Source organism: Gossypium arboreum, chromosome 4 (assembly GCF_025698485.1).
Source record: "Gossypium arboreum isolate Shixiya-1 chromosome 4, ASM2569848v2, whole genome shotgun sequence".
Lineage (NCBI taxonomy): Eukaryota > Viridiplantae > Streptophyta > Magnoliopsida > Malvales > Malvaceae > Gossypium > Gossypium arboreum.
Window position 1 is genome coordinate 28,056,418 of NC_069073.1, and position 14,975 is coordinate 28,071,392.

General features: G+C 41.0%; 1 long non-coding RNA gene across 1 annotated transcript in view; it reads right to left on the minus strand.

The window, feature by feature from the left end:
* Nucleotides 1–1,071: 1,071 nt before the first annotated feature.
* LOC128291693 (uncharacterized) overlaps nucleotides 1,072–14,975 on the minus strand; it is an 85,439-nt gene continuing 71,535 nt past the window's right edge. The window contains exons 2-3 of the long non-coding RNA XR_008281513.1: nucleotides 1,831–1,914; nucleotides 1,072–1,104 (exon numbers count right to left, since the gene is read on the minus strand). This is a non-coding gene — a long non-coding RNA (uncharacterized LOC128291693). The remainder of the gene's footprint in view (nucleotides 1,105–1,830; nucleotides 1,915–14,975) is intronic.

A 14,975-nucleotide genomic window follows, 5' to 3' on the forward strand; every position in this document is an offset into this window, starting at 1 on the left:
CACTATATGGCATGTATAGCTAGACCCCAAACATATCACGGTAGTCCTAGAATCGACTAAACCGTGGCTCTGATACCAATAAAATTGTAACACCCCGAACTCGAGACCATCGCCGGTGTCGGACGCGAGGGGTTAACGAGCCAAGTCCTCTTAAAGCACCGACCAATTTGGCATTTCCAGACAGGCTGGAAAACTGCGTCACTGTCGCCTTAAAAATCATATCTCGAGTTTCAAAACTCAGAAACTGATTCCGTAAATTTTTCCTGAATTTAGACTCATATATCCTTCCATGGATTTATTTCTAGAATTTTTGGTTGGGCCAATTGGTACAGTTTATTAGTTAAAGTAACCCATGTTACAGGGATTGACTGCTCTGACCTTCGCACGTTACAACTTGAATATCTCTCTGTACAGGGCTTTAATACTGGTGCCGTTTGTTTCTAATGAAACTAAACTCAAAATGGAATCTGAAAATATAAGGTATGACTCCTAATTCCTTCTGGATAATTTATAGTGAATTTTTAAAGTCGCAACAGGGGACCCAGAAACCGTTCTGGCCCTGTCTCACGAGAACTTTAATATCTCTCGGTATACTGATCATATGATCGTTTCGTTACTTTCATATGAAAATAGACTTGTCAAGTTCGATCACATAATTTATTAACTATTTAGCACCATTCCTACAAATTTTGGTGATTTTCCCCATCCACGTCACTGTAGCTGGCAGCATCTGTTTTTAAGGTAGGCTTTACCTAATTTGTAGTCTCCATGGGCCAACTATGGTCTTGCCATACATGGGTCCACATATGATCATATTTAGCCATTCCAATGGCTGATCATGTGACCAACACTCCCATTCCAATCCATAATCACATCATGAAACCATATATAATTACAAACCACAAATGGTCTAATTCCATACTCCACTATTACGAACCATTTTCGCATGGCCGCATACATATACATCACAAGTACTTAAAAATAACCGAGGGTAGTCCTATACATGCCATATCCGAACTCAACTAAAGGAGTACCAAAAGGGCTTTGATAGTGTGGTTGACTTCAACTTCTATGATCCCGAATCCGATCGCTAACGAGCAAAATCTATAAACAGAGAAACAAAGAAACGGAGTAAGCAATTTATGCTTAGTAAGTTTTGAGCCATAATATACACACAACCAAAGCATAGCATTCAAGTAGCTAAACAATAATTCATATGCACAATTTCTCAAAGACATGCTTACTTCACAATCCCAACTCTTATATTCATACACAAATAACGGCCTAGTTAATGCCGATAGCTCATTTATCATTAGAGCGAATATTCAGACGATTTACTCATAGTGTGCAAAGCACACACAAAACATACCTTGTTGGGGATTTCACAAATGCAATAACTGAAAATTTTCCAGCAGCTTATAAATTTCAAATCACATACCTTCGGAGTTTATCCGGATATAGCTACTGCTCAAAACACCTTCGGACATAGCCCGGTTATGGTAACCCGCACAAATGCCTTCGGACTTAACCCGGATATCACAACTCGCACAATTGCCTTGGGCTTAGCCCGGCTTAGCCGGTATCATAGTCAGACAATTGCCTTCGGCTTAGCCCGAATATCATAGCTCGCACAATTGCCTTCTCGCTTAGCCCGGATATCACTCGAACATTCATACACATCTTTGTTTCATTTTCACAACAAAACTTTTATACACAATTCACTTAACAAAATATCATTTCGCTCAATGGCCATATACAAGGGCGAATTTCGATTGCTTATTACTTCATTCAATCGAATCAAAATCTAAGTTTCGATACTCGAAAACTTACCTCGGATGTTGTCGAACGATTTCGATGGCTATTCGACTACTTTTTCCTTCCCTTTATCGGATTTAGCTCCCTTTTGCTCTTGAGCTTAATGAATACAAGTAGAAGTATTCAATATTTCTATCAATAATGTTTACTAGTAAATCACATTCGCATCTCATATCATCTCACTTTATTATAATTTATCATTCAACCTTTGAACCAAAACGCCATTATATGGCCACATATACATACATCCATATATTTAAGCTCAAGAATTTTAACATAACATCAAGTGCTCAAATTACTCATGTGGCCGATTACACATGGTCATAAATACACAAAATCAAAAATAATTTCAAGGTTTTTCACACTATACATGTACTAGGCCGAATGTACATGCAAATTTCACAACATTCTTCAACAAATTTCTTCTTTAAACAAACATATTTATCACTTTCTTCATAATCAAAATATCATGTGCAAACATATATACACATATAGGTGCATGGCGAATCTCAAGGTGTTCATAACCCTCTAAAACACAAATTTTACCAATCAAGTAACAAGCATAAATCATGCTCATGAATGCATCATGGCGAATACATCACAATCATACCCCATTGAACTTTGGTCATGGTTAAACAAAGAACTCAATGTCTTACTCAAGATTGCTACAAAGAAATTTCAAGAGTAGTCAATCCATCATTGCATGCATCATTAGCAAGCTTCACATTTAGCATGCAATGGCTTTAACACAATATCAACCTTGGCCAAATACCATTTTTCATGGCATAACAAGGATTTGAACCATGGCTAACATGCACATCAAGTTAGCAACCAAAACAAGCATGAATCTCATGACACAACCTCATACATACCTTAATCTTGATGCAAGTTTAGCCAAATCTCCTTCTAGATCTCTTCTAAACAAAGAAAATGAAGAAAAATCTCTTCTTCCTCTTAGGAATTTTGGCCAAAGGAAGGAGGGAAAAGATGAACAATTTTTTATTTTTTCTTTCTTAGTCTTTGCTCAAAGAAAGGATGAATGACAACTTTTTTTCTTTCTTTCTCTCTAGCTACGGCACCATGGGGGCATCCATGCTCATTTTTTTTCATTTCTTAATTCTTTCTACATAATGCACTAACTAAACATGTTGGAAACATGTCCCTTGCCCATAATCTAGACATGGTCGGCCACTCATTCAAAATAAATGGAGTATTTGACATGCAACTCCATTTATTTTGCTTCATTCCTCTATTAACCTCTTGAAATTAGCTACATATTTTTAAATCCTTTCACATGAGTCCTTTTTCTTTCAATTCACAATCAAATTAACTAAATCAAAGAATTCAAAATTCACACATGAGCACACACATATTATAGGCATCAAAATAAATTTTAAATTATTTTTATGCCTCGGTTTTGTGGTACCGAAACCACATTCCGACTAGGGTCAATTTTGGGCTGTCACACTTTATTATTTTTATTCCAGTATTCTCCGAAATGTCGTCACCTGCACTACTGACATTTAGGTTTGTTCTCTCGTACATTTCCAACACTCGACACTGATGTAGCTTGAACTTTAAAATTGGAGTATTGTTTTCTATGATCTCTGTTCGAATATTCATTAGAAACATTTGTGCGAGCATACGAATCTTTGAATTTCTTTGATGAAGATTGATACGGCTTACTCATCAATCTTTTTCTTGAGTCTTTAGCTTCAAAATCTGCTTATCTATTTTCTTTGCTAGGATCCTTAGCTTTACAGGCCCTTTCAACCAGAACAATGAATTCTTTTAACTCTAGAATTCTGGCTGGAAGTTTTATGTCTTCGTCCAGCCCATCAACAAAGCGCTTGCACATTCTTTCTTCAGTAGACACATACTCTTGAGCATACTTGCTTAATCTTACGAATTCTCTTTCATACTCAGCAATAGTCATTCGGTCTTGTTTTAACTCTAGAAACTCTTTATGCTTTTGATCAAGGAATCGCTGACTTATATATTTCTTTTGGAACTCTGTCTAAAAGAATTCCCAGTTAACTCATTCTTTCGGAACCACAAATATCAGCGTGTTCCACCATTGATACGCAGTGTCTCTCAACAAAGATACAACACATTTAATACATTCACCAGGAGTACAAGATAATTCATCGAATACTGGAATCGTATTCTCGAGCCAGAGCCCAACTCTCTCAGTATCATCATCAATAGTAGCTCAAAACTCTTCAGCCCTGTGTTTACGAATTTTATCTACTAGTGGCTTATTCCACCTTATTGGATGTACAAATTGAGGAACAACAGGGATTTGTTAAGGAATTGGTGGGGGTGGAGGTTGTTGTGCAGTCGTATTCGTTTGAGCAAACTCCGTGAACCACTAGCTCATCATTTGGAAAAAGGCTTGTTTACCCTCTCCCTCATGACTACTCATTGTAGAATCTGTTAGCGCTGCCCTTTAAGTGGGAACAGGCACATTACTCTCTACATCATTGGCTACAGCTCTTTCGGGATCCATTACTACACAAAAACACAGTTCAAGCTGTTAGGAATCATCACACTATTATAGGGTATATAAGGTATATAAAGCTAGACTCTCACACACGCTACGTTAATCCTAGAATCAACTAAATCGTAGCTCCGATACCAATTAAATGTAACACCCCTAACTTGTTTCCGTCACCAGAATAGGATTATGAGGCATTACCGATCAATATACATCAAATAGCATACATAAATCATACATTTATGCATTTATACTCAAATACCATTCAACAATATTACATTATCCCTTATTAGGGTCTACGAGACCTTAAACATGTTTTAGAAGTGCTTTGGGACTAAACCGATAACATATGACAATTTTGGAAACCTAGAAATTTTTTCAAACATACAAGGGTCACACGCCAGTGGGCACACGGCTCCAAACACGATCGTGTCTTAGGTCGTGTGGAAACAGGGCATACATACTAACTTGGGTCACACGACCAATGTAACGCCCCAATTTTCAGGTTTTCTGTGTTTCTGTGATTTTTAAAATTTGTGTGTGTTCTGGTTGGTTAAAACATATATTTTAGTAGGTTAGTGGGCCTTTGGAAGGCCCAAACTTAAGTTAAATTCATGGTAGTCTTCAGAATTTTAATTTTATGAACAGGTGATGCAATTGGCGTTTGGGCTTTTAAGAGTAAAGGGGTAAAAGATGACACAAAAAGGAGTGTGGTGCAGTGGCAAGGTGGTGCCACTTAGAGGACAAGGAAGTGACGCCATAGAGGAAGCAAGGGGTCCAAGGTTCAAGTCTTGGCTCTTGCAATATATTTTGGTTTTTCTTTTCAATAAATCTGGAAGCAAGTAGGTGCGCTTTAAAGATTAATGTGTTGGATTTATGACACAAATGAGTTGATGGCCTAGTGGTGGTGGCGTGAGTTGGCATGTGAGAGGACTTTGGTTCGAATCCCTTGGCACGCAAAGGTTGATTATTTTGCTATGTTGGGACGGCAAGAGTTGGTGTTGGTTTTAAACTCTGGTGATGGAGGGATCCCACATCGGGAAGCTAACATAAGAGTAGATGGAAAGCTGGCTTTAAATAGAGCAAACCATAAGGAGAGTAGGCATACCCTTCTTGGCTGATCCCTTTTGCTTTGTGAGGTGCTCGTTTGGGTTGGGCCTCAGCTAAGAGTGTTTGGAGCGCAGATTAACTGCAGTCTCCTAACAGGTGTGTATTTCTCCTTACTCTAGCAGTAGGATGGCTATTTCGGGCTGCGATCGGCTGAAATGGGCCATGTGGTCCCAATGGGTCCGTAGACCCAAGTGGATAAGTTGTAGAATTACTAAATACCCCTGTAGGGTAGGACTACCGATTTACCCTTGGAGGGTAAATTGACTATTTTTCCCCTCGTGCGTAAATGACTAACTTGTGTGATGATTGGGTTAGTTGACGTGGATTTATGTTAGTTATCGTTAATTTGTAAGTTTAATGTGTTAGTGATCGATTGTAGGATTATCGTGTGGGAGATATCATCATCAATCATCATCAACCAGGTGTGTAAACGACACCCTCCCTTAGACTGAATCGGTAAAAGCCGAAATACCGAAACGTTGGTATTTTGTGAACTCACAAGCGTGCGAGAGCTCGTGAGACAACTGTTAATGAATATGGTGCATTTGGATGATTAGAGTGCAGAGTTTGCATTTTCATGCACAATGGTATTTTTGGGCTTAATGGGCTAAAAACGGGCCAATTGGCCAATGGGCCCACTTTGGTAAAAAGACAAGGTAAGTACTTCTGATTACTTGGTAAAAGTTAGAATGAGCATGAAACCATAACAATAGGTAATAAATTACTGAAATACCCTTATGCATGCAAAATTACGATTTTACCCCTAGGGTTATTTTTTTTTAAAAGCATGATGTTCTACTTCTGTATACGTATGCCATGACATATTATTTCTATTGCATGGGACATGGGTTTATATTGATGGAGGAAGCGTTCGCGCCTTTTTGCCGCAACTGTGGCCTCGTCACATATATTCGTTTCGGTGACTTCGTCACTATATCCGCGACCTCATTTGCAATCTGGTGGCTTCGCCACATATATATATATATATCTGTTCTGGTGGCCTAGCCACAATATCTGTATCTGGTGACTTCGTCACAATATCTAGCAACCTCGCAGCAATTTCTGTGGTGTGTAGCGGTTGGGTGGGTCGAGTAGTCTCCCCACATGGTGTAAGGCTGGTACGGGGGTGTTATGGATGGCTCTGGATTGGGATTTTTGCATTCATGATATATTTGTTCTGTATTTGCTATGGGCCTATGGGTTTCATTCTGATTTCTATACTGGGCCGAGGCCCAATTAAGTCTGACTTTAAGGTTTGATCTGTTTTGGGCTATGGTTGGGTTATGTTACACACTGAGTTTACCGAAATCACCCTTTATTTTTATCCCTGCAGGAAATCCTCAACCATAGTGGGCTTGGAGCTGTGAGGGATTCGGAGTGGTCACATCATCTACAAAGTTGGTTTTTCTAAGTTAGTTTATTTTTATTATTTTTATTCTGATTTAATTTTGGGTTTTAAGTTTTAATAAGGTCGCTATTTAAATTTCTTTTTTTCGCTATGGTTTTATTTTCTGATTATATTTATACTATGACGAAATTGCTAGTGTTAGGCTGCGCGGGTTTTCAAAATTAATGAACGTTTGCAAGACTCAACAAGCACAAAAATGGATAGCCTAAAGATTGATAAACCGGCTTTTCATTCAACCATTGTTTTTACAAAGACCACCCCAATCACTTAAACCAGCGAATGCATACTAAGTCGTAAGTCCATGTGACACGTCAGATCTGGCCAGAATATCTGGGCCGGGTTTGGGGTTTTACATTTAGTGGTATCAGAGTCAAGTTGCAACAACTAGGCTGTGGAACGGGTCTAAAAACGGGAGTTTGTAAAGAAAAACTGAATAAAGGTTTTCGAAAATCATTTTTTTTTGGAACTTGATTATAAATTGTTTTCGAGAATGTTTCCAATATTTTCTCTTTACAAATAGATGATTTTAAAGATTAAAATCGGTTTTCTAAAATTAGGTTTTTTAGAAGGTGGCACACCGAATCTCTGGCCCATGTTTGTAAGTTTTCTGAGCCTTTCTGGTTGTTTCTGAAATATCTGTTATATGCTTGTACAAAACCTTATCATGGTACTTTAGTTAGGGTAACACTGGAACTATAGAAACTCTGATAAGTAGACTGAGACTGTAGCTAGGCTACCGTAAAAGGAAATAAACTTAAACTCTGAATTACTGTTATTCATAAGACATCTATAATAAACACTGAAAAATTAAACTGATTTGTAAAATTCTTAATCAGATAATACGAAATGAGTACACGAGCAGCTTGTGGAAGAGGCCGTGGACGTGGCCGAGGTAATGCTCAGGCTGAATCTTCGTCTTCAGGACATGTGCCAGCAGTAGATGCACCGGTACCATCGGCAATGGAGGTAGAGTCTCATGATCGAGGTGCCGAGGACGATGCTCTGTCCCAGGCAATGCTCTGAGTTTTGGAAAGGGTTGCTGGGGCAAGTACGGGAAACAAAATTCGGGGGTCTATTTTTGAGCGGCTCCGCTCCAATGGAGTAGAGATATTTAGGGGCGTATCTGGTGTAGCTCCGAATGTGGCTGAGTATTGGTTAGAAGCTACAGAGCGAATTATGGGTGATCTAGACTGCTTTGTGGAGAAGAAGCTAAAGGGAGCCGTATCGTTACTCAGGGATGAGGCTTATCAGTGGTGGCTCACAGTGAGAGATGGAACTCCTGCTGACAGTGTGACTTGGGAGCTGTTTAAGATAGTCAGTGGCTGAGTATGAGTCTGAGTTTCTGAGACTGAGCCGGTATGCTTCTGGGATTGTCGCTATAGAGTATGAGCGTAGCGTACGCTTTGAGGATGGTCTGAGAGATGAACTTAGGGTGCTGATTGCTCCACAAAGGGAGCGTAACTTCGCTGCTTTAGTGGAGAAAGCTAAGATAGCTTAGGAAGTGAAACATACAGAAAGACAGAATCGTGAGAAAGATCGGAACCGTTTTAGGAGAGATTCAGGACTTTTAGGTGGTATGAATAGGAATGTTAAGAGAGCAAGGGTAATGAAGCTAGTTCGAGCAGTACCGATGAATGCTGTTAGACCCCAGGGTTGTAGGAATTGTGGGAAGATACATATAGGCGAGTGGCGGAAACGTTCTGGTGCTTGTTTTCGATGCAGATCTATGGAGCATAGGGTTAAGGATTGTCCCCAAGGACCAGATCAGGTTCAAGTTTTAGAGTAGAGGGTCGCTCAACTAGTGAGGGGTGGACCACAGTTTTCGAGAGGACGTGGGCAAGGCAGAGGGGGTAATGGAAATGGTCGAGGAAGAGGAGCGACTGGCTGGGGTGCTAGATTTGCTGAGGCTCGTCAGCCGGTGTTGGTGTATACAGCTCGTCGCTGAGAGGAGGGTGATGCACCTGACGTCATAACTGGTACGTTTCTGATTTCTAGTATGCCATACACTGCATTGATAGATCTTGGATCTACCCATTCATATCTGGCATGTGCTATATCTGGGTCGCTGGGTGTGCGCTCTAAGGAGACCGTGAGTGGGGTATCTGTACTAAGTCCTTTGGGTCACTCGATTAAGGTAGATAAACTGTATAGAGATGTGCCTATAGAAACTCAAGGAAAAGTTTTCTCTGGAGATCTGATGGAGCTACCTTTCGGAGAATTCGATCTCATTATTGGAATGAATTGGCTTGTTAAGCATAGGGCTACTTTGGATTGTGCTGCTAAGCGAATAATGTTAAAGACCACAAAGGATAAGGAGGTTTTGGTGATAGGCAAGCGTAGGGATTATCTGTCTAATGTGGTGTCGGCATTGAGAGTCAAGAAGTGGATTCGAAAGGGATGTGAGGCTTATTTGGCATTTGTAAGCTAATCAGAAACTGAGGATTTGACAGTGGATAAAGTTAGAACCGTCAAGGATTTTCAAGACGTTTTTCCAGAGGAGCTTCCGGGTTTGCCCTCAAACCGAGAGGTTGAGTTTGTAATCGAATTGTTGCCTAGAACGGCACGGGTGTCCATTGCACCTTATAGGATGGCACTGAAGGAGTTGGTGGAGCTGAAAGCCCAAATTCAAGAGTTATTGGATAGAGGCTTCATTAGACCAAGTGTGTCTCTGTGGGGAGCACCAGTGTTGTTCGTAAAGAAGAAATATGGGTCAATGTGAATGTACATCGATTATCGGCAGTTGAACAAATTGACGATTAAGAACAAGTACCCACTGCCGATAATCGATTATTTATTCGACCAACTTAGAGGAGCTTCAGTATTTTCCAAGATTGACCTTCGATCTGGGTATCATCAGTTGAGGGTTAAGGAGGTGGATTTTCACAGGACGACATTCAGAACTCGGTATGGTCACTATGAGTTCTTGGTTATGCCATTTTGGTTGACGAACGCACCTGCGGCATTTATGGATCTGATGAATTGAGTGTTCCAGCCATACTTGGATCGATTCGTGGTTGTCTTTATCGATGATATTCTAGTTTATTCTGAAACTGAGGAGAAGCATGATGAGCATCTTCGTATTGTGCTGCAAGTGCTAAGGGAGAAGGAGCTTTATGCGAAATTCAGTAAGTGTGAGTTCTGGTTGAGAGAGGTAACTTTCTTGAGGCATGTTGTCTCTGCTGAAGGGATCAAGGTGGGCCCTCGAAAGATTGAAGCGATTCTGGAATGGAAGCCATCGAGGTCAGTGTCAGAAATTCAAAGTTTTCTGGGTTTAGCTGGGTACTATAGAAGGTTTGTGGAAGGATTTTCTGTGATGGCAGCGCCTTTGACAAAGCTTATAAGGAAGGGAGTACCGTTTGTTTGGACTGAGAAACAACAAGAATCTTTTGAGAAGCTGAAGAAAGTTCTGACTGAGGCACCTTTACTGATTCAGCCGGAGTCTGGAAAAGATTTTACCGTATGCAGTGATGCATCACATGTAGGGTTGGGCTATGTATTGATGCAAGAGGGTAAAGTGGTTGCTTATGCATCACGACAGCTTAAACCACATGAAGTTAACTATCCTACTCATGATCTGGAGTTGGCAGCGGTAATCTTTGCGCTTAAGATTTGGAGACATTACCTGTACGGAGAAAGGTGTATTATATACACAAATCATAAGAGTCTTAAGTACTTGCTGACTCAGAAGGAGCGAAACTTTAGGCAGCGGAGATGGATAGAGTTGCTTAAGGATTATGACTGCGTGATTGAGTATCACCCAGGCAAAGCTAATGTGGTGGCTGATGCCCTAAGTCGTAGAACTGTATCTGATCTGAGAGCCATGTTTGCTCGTTTGAGTCTGTATGACGACGGTAGTCTATTAGCAGAACTGCAAGTTAGGCCGACCTGGGTGGATAAGATTAAGAAAAAATAGTCGAGGGATGAGTCCCTGGTTTCTCAATTCTGGCAGGTTAAGAATGGGGATACTTCTGAGTTCGGACTGAATAGTGAGGGAGTTCTATGTTACCGAGGTAGAGTTTGTATTTCGAAGGACTCTGACTTGAGGCAAGCAATTCTGAAAGAAGCTCATGGAGGCCTCTGTGCTATGCATCCTGGAGGGAGTAAAATGTATCGCGACTTAAAGGAGTTGTATTGGTGGCCTGGATTGAAGCGAGGGGTAACGGAAGTTGTGGGAAAATGTCTGACTTCTCAGCAAGTGAAAGCTGAACATCAATTACCTTCCGAACTTTTGCAGCCAGTGAAAGTACCACTTTGGAAGTGGGAGAGGGTAACTATGGATTTTGTGAGTGGGTTACCCTTGTCACCGTCGAAGAAGGACTTGATTTGGGTAATTGTGGATAGGTTGACCAAATCTGCTCATTTCATACCTGTCCGCACTGATTATTCACTTCAGAAGTTAGCCAAATTGTATGTGACGGAAATAGTGCGACTTCACGGAGTGCCAGTGTCGATTATTTCTGATCGAGATCCTAGATTCACATCTAGGTTTTGGCAAAAGTTGCATGAGGCGTTGGGTACGCGATTGAACTTTAGTACAGCCTTTCATCCTCAGACTGATGGTCAGTCAGAAAGGGTTATTCAGATTCTAGAAGACATGTTGAGGGGATGCGTTATCGACTTTCAAGGAAGTTGGGAGTATTACTTACCATTGGCAGAGTTTGCATACAACAACAGTTATCAGGCAAGTATTCGAATGGCTTCTTATAAGGCACTGTATGGGCGAAAATGTTGTACACCTAGTTGTTGGATCGAGTTGGGTGAAGACAGGTTCTTGGACTTGAGTTGGTGGCAGATACTGAGGATAAGGTCAAGTTGATTAGAGACCGGTTGAAGGAAGCATCTGATAGACAGAAGTCATATGTAGATTTGAAGCGCAAGGAAATTGAGTACTCTGTGGGTGATATGGTCTTCCTGAAGGTTTCACCTTGGAAGAAAATATTAAGGTTTGGGTGGAAACGCAAGTTAAGTCCGCGGTTCATTGGGCCTTATCGGATTCTTAAGCGAGTGGGTCCAGTGGCTTATCAGTTGGAGCTACCTCCAGAGTTGAATAGGATTCATGATGTCTTTCAAGTCTCCATGTTAAGGCGGTATCGTTCTGACCCTACTCATGTTGTGCCGGTTGCAGAGATCGAGGTCCAAACAGACTTGACTTTTGAGGAAGAGCCTGTGTAGATTTTGGATCGAGATGTTAAGATTTTGAGGAGGAAATCAATTCCGCTAGTACAGGTGCTGTGGCGTAATCATGGCAGATAGGAAGCTACTTGGGAGCTAGAAGTGGTGATGCGTCAACAATATCCTCATCTGTTTGATTCAGGTAAAATTTCGAGGACGAAATTTCTTTAAGGAGGGTAGAGTTGTAACGCCCCAATTTTCGGGTTTTCTGTGTTTCTGTGATTTTTAAAATTTGTGTGTGTTCTGGTTGGTTAAAATATATATTTTAGTAGGTTAGTGGGCCTTTGGAAGGCCCAAACTTAAGTTAAATCCATGGTAGTCTTCGGAATTTTAATTTTATGAACAAATGATGCAATTGGCGTTTGGGCTTTTAAGAGTAAAGGGGTAAAAGATGATACAAAAAGGAGTGTGGTGTAGTGGCAAGGTGGTGCCACTCAGAGGACAAGGAAGTGACGCCATAGAGGAAGCAAGGGGTCCAAGGTTCAAGTCTTGGCTCTTGCAATATATTTTGGTTTTTCTTTTCAATAAATCTGGAAGCAAGTAGGTGCGCTTTAAAGTTTAATGTGTTGGATTTATGACACAAATGAGTTGATGGCCTAGTGGTGGTGGCGTGAGTTGGCATGTGAGAGGACTTTGGTTCGAATCCCTTGGCACGCAAAGGTTGATTATTTTGTTATGTTGGGACGGCAAGAGTTGGTGTTGGTTTTAAACTCTGGTGATGGAGGGATCCCACATCGGGAAGCTAACATAAGAGTAGATGGAGAGCTGGCTTTAAATAGGGCAAACCATGAGGAGAGTAGGCATACCCTTCTTGGCTGATCCCTTTTGCTTTGTGAGGTGCTCGTTTGGGTTGGGCCTCAGCTAAGAGTGTTTGGAGCGCGGATTAACTGCAGTCTCCTAACAGGTGTGTATTTCTCATTACTCTAGAAGTAGGACGGCTATTTCGGGCCGCGATGGGCTGAAATGGGCCGTGTGGTCCCAATGGGTCCATAGGCCCAAGTGGATAAGTTGTAGAATTACTAAATACCCCTGTAAGGTAGGACTATCGATTTACCCTTGGAGGGTAAAATGACTATTTTGCCCCTCGTGCATAGATGACTAACTTGTATGATGATTGTGTTAGTTGACGTGGATTTATGTTAGTTATCGTTAATTCGTAAGTCTAATGTGTTAGTGATCGATTGTAGGATTATCGCGTGGGAGATATTGTCATCAATCGTCATCAACCAAGTGTGTAAACGACACCCTCCCTTAGACTAAATCGGTAAAAGCTGAAAACCAAAACGTTGGTATTTTGTGAACTCATGACGTCGAAGCGCCAGAGACACGATTGTTAATGAATATGGTGCATTTGGATGATTAGAGTGCAGAGTGTGCATTTTCGTGCACAATGGTATTTTTGGGCTTAATGGGCCGAAAACGGGCCAATGGGCCAACGGGCCCATTTTGGTAAAAAGACAAGGTAAGTACTTCTGATCACTTGGTAAACCTTAGAATGAGCATGAAACCTTAGCAATAGGTAATAAATTACTGAAATACCCTTATGCATACAAAATTAAGATTTTACCCTTAGGGTTATTTTTTTCTGAAAAGCATGATGTTCTGCTTCTGTATACGTATGCCATGACATATTATTTCTGTTACACGGGACATGGGTTTATATTGATGGAGGAAGTATTCTGGCAGCCTCGCTGCAATCTGGTGGCCTCGCCACATGTATCTGTTCTGGTGACTTCGCCACAATATCTGACAGCCTCACTGCAATCTGGTGGCTTCGCCACTTATATATATCTGTTCTGGTGGCCTAGCCACAATATCTGTATCTGGTGACTTCGTCACAATATCTGGCAGCCTTGCTGCAATTTCTGTGGTGTGTAGCGGTTGGGTGGGTTGAGTAGTCTCCCCACATGGTGTAAGGCTGGTGCGAGGGTGTTATGGATGGCTCTGGGTTGGGATTTCTGCATTCATGATATATTAGTTATGTATCTACTATGGGCCTATGGGTTTCATTCTGATTTTTGTACTGGGCCAAGGCCCAGATAAGTCTGACTCTAAGGCTTGATCTGTTTTGGGCTATGGTTGGGTTATGTTACACACTGAGTTTACCGAACTCACCCTTTATTTTCATCTCTGCAGGAAATCCCCAACCATAGTGGGCTTGGAGCTGTGAGGGATTCGGAGTGGCCACATCATCTGCAAAGTTGGTTTTTCTAAGTTAGTTTATTTTTATTATTTTTATTCTAATTTAATTTTGGGTTTTAAGTTGTAATAAGGCCGTTATTTAAATTTCTTTTTTCCGCTATGGTTTTATTTTCTGATTATATTTATACTATGACGAAACTACTAGTGTAAGGCTGCGCGGGTTTTCAAAATTATTGAACGTTTTCAAGACTTAACAAGCACAACAAATGGATAGCCTAAAGATTGATAAACCGGCTTTTCATTCAACCGTTGTTTTTACAAAGACCACCCCAATCACTTAAACCAGCGAATGCATGCTAAGTCGTAAGTCCATGTGACACGTCAGATCTAGCCATAACATCTGGGCCGGGTTTGGGGTGTTACAGCCAATCACATGCCCGTGTGTCTAGCCCATGTGCCCTTCGAAGTGGCCACACATGCCCGTATGTCAGGCCGTGCCAAAATTGTAGGGTATACTAACTTGTACCATATGGCCAGTCACATACTCGTGTGGAAGACCGTATGGAGCATACGGACTTCATTTTAATGTCATCACCAGGGGACACATAGCTGTGTAACATGACTGTGTGTCACACACGGCTGAGACACACACCCGTGTCTCTACCGGTATGGACAAAAATAGGCCATTTGAAAGGTCAATTTGCCACCCTTTTTGCACATACCTATAAACACTCAAATGGTACCATTTCAACACACAAATAGGCAGCCAAAATCATCCAACAGATGCACAATTATACTATATCCATTTTGACCAAATTCAGTACTCAAATT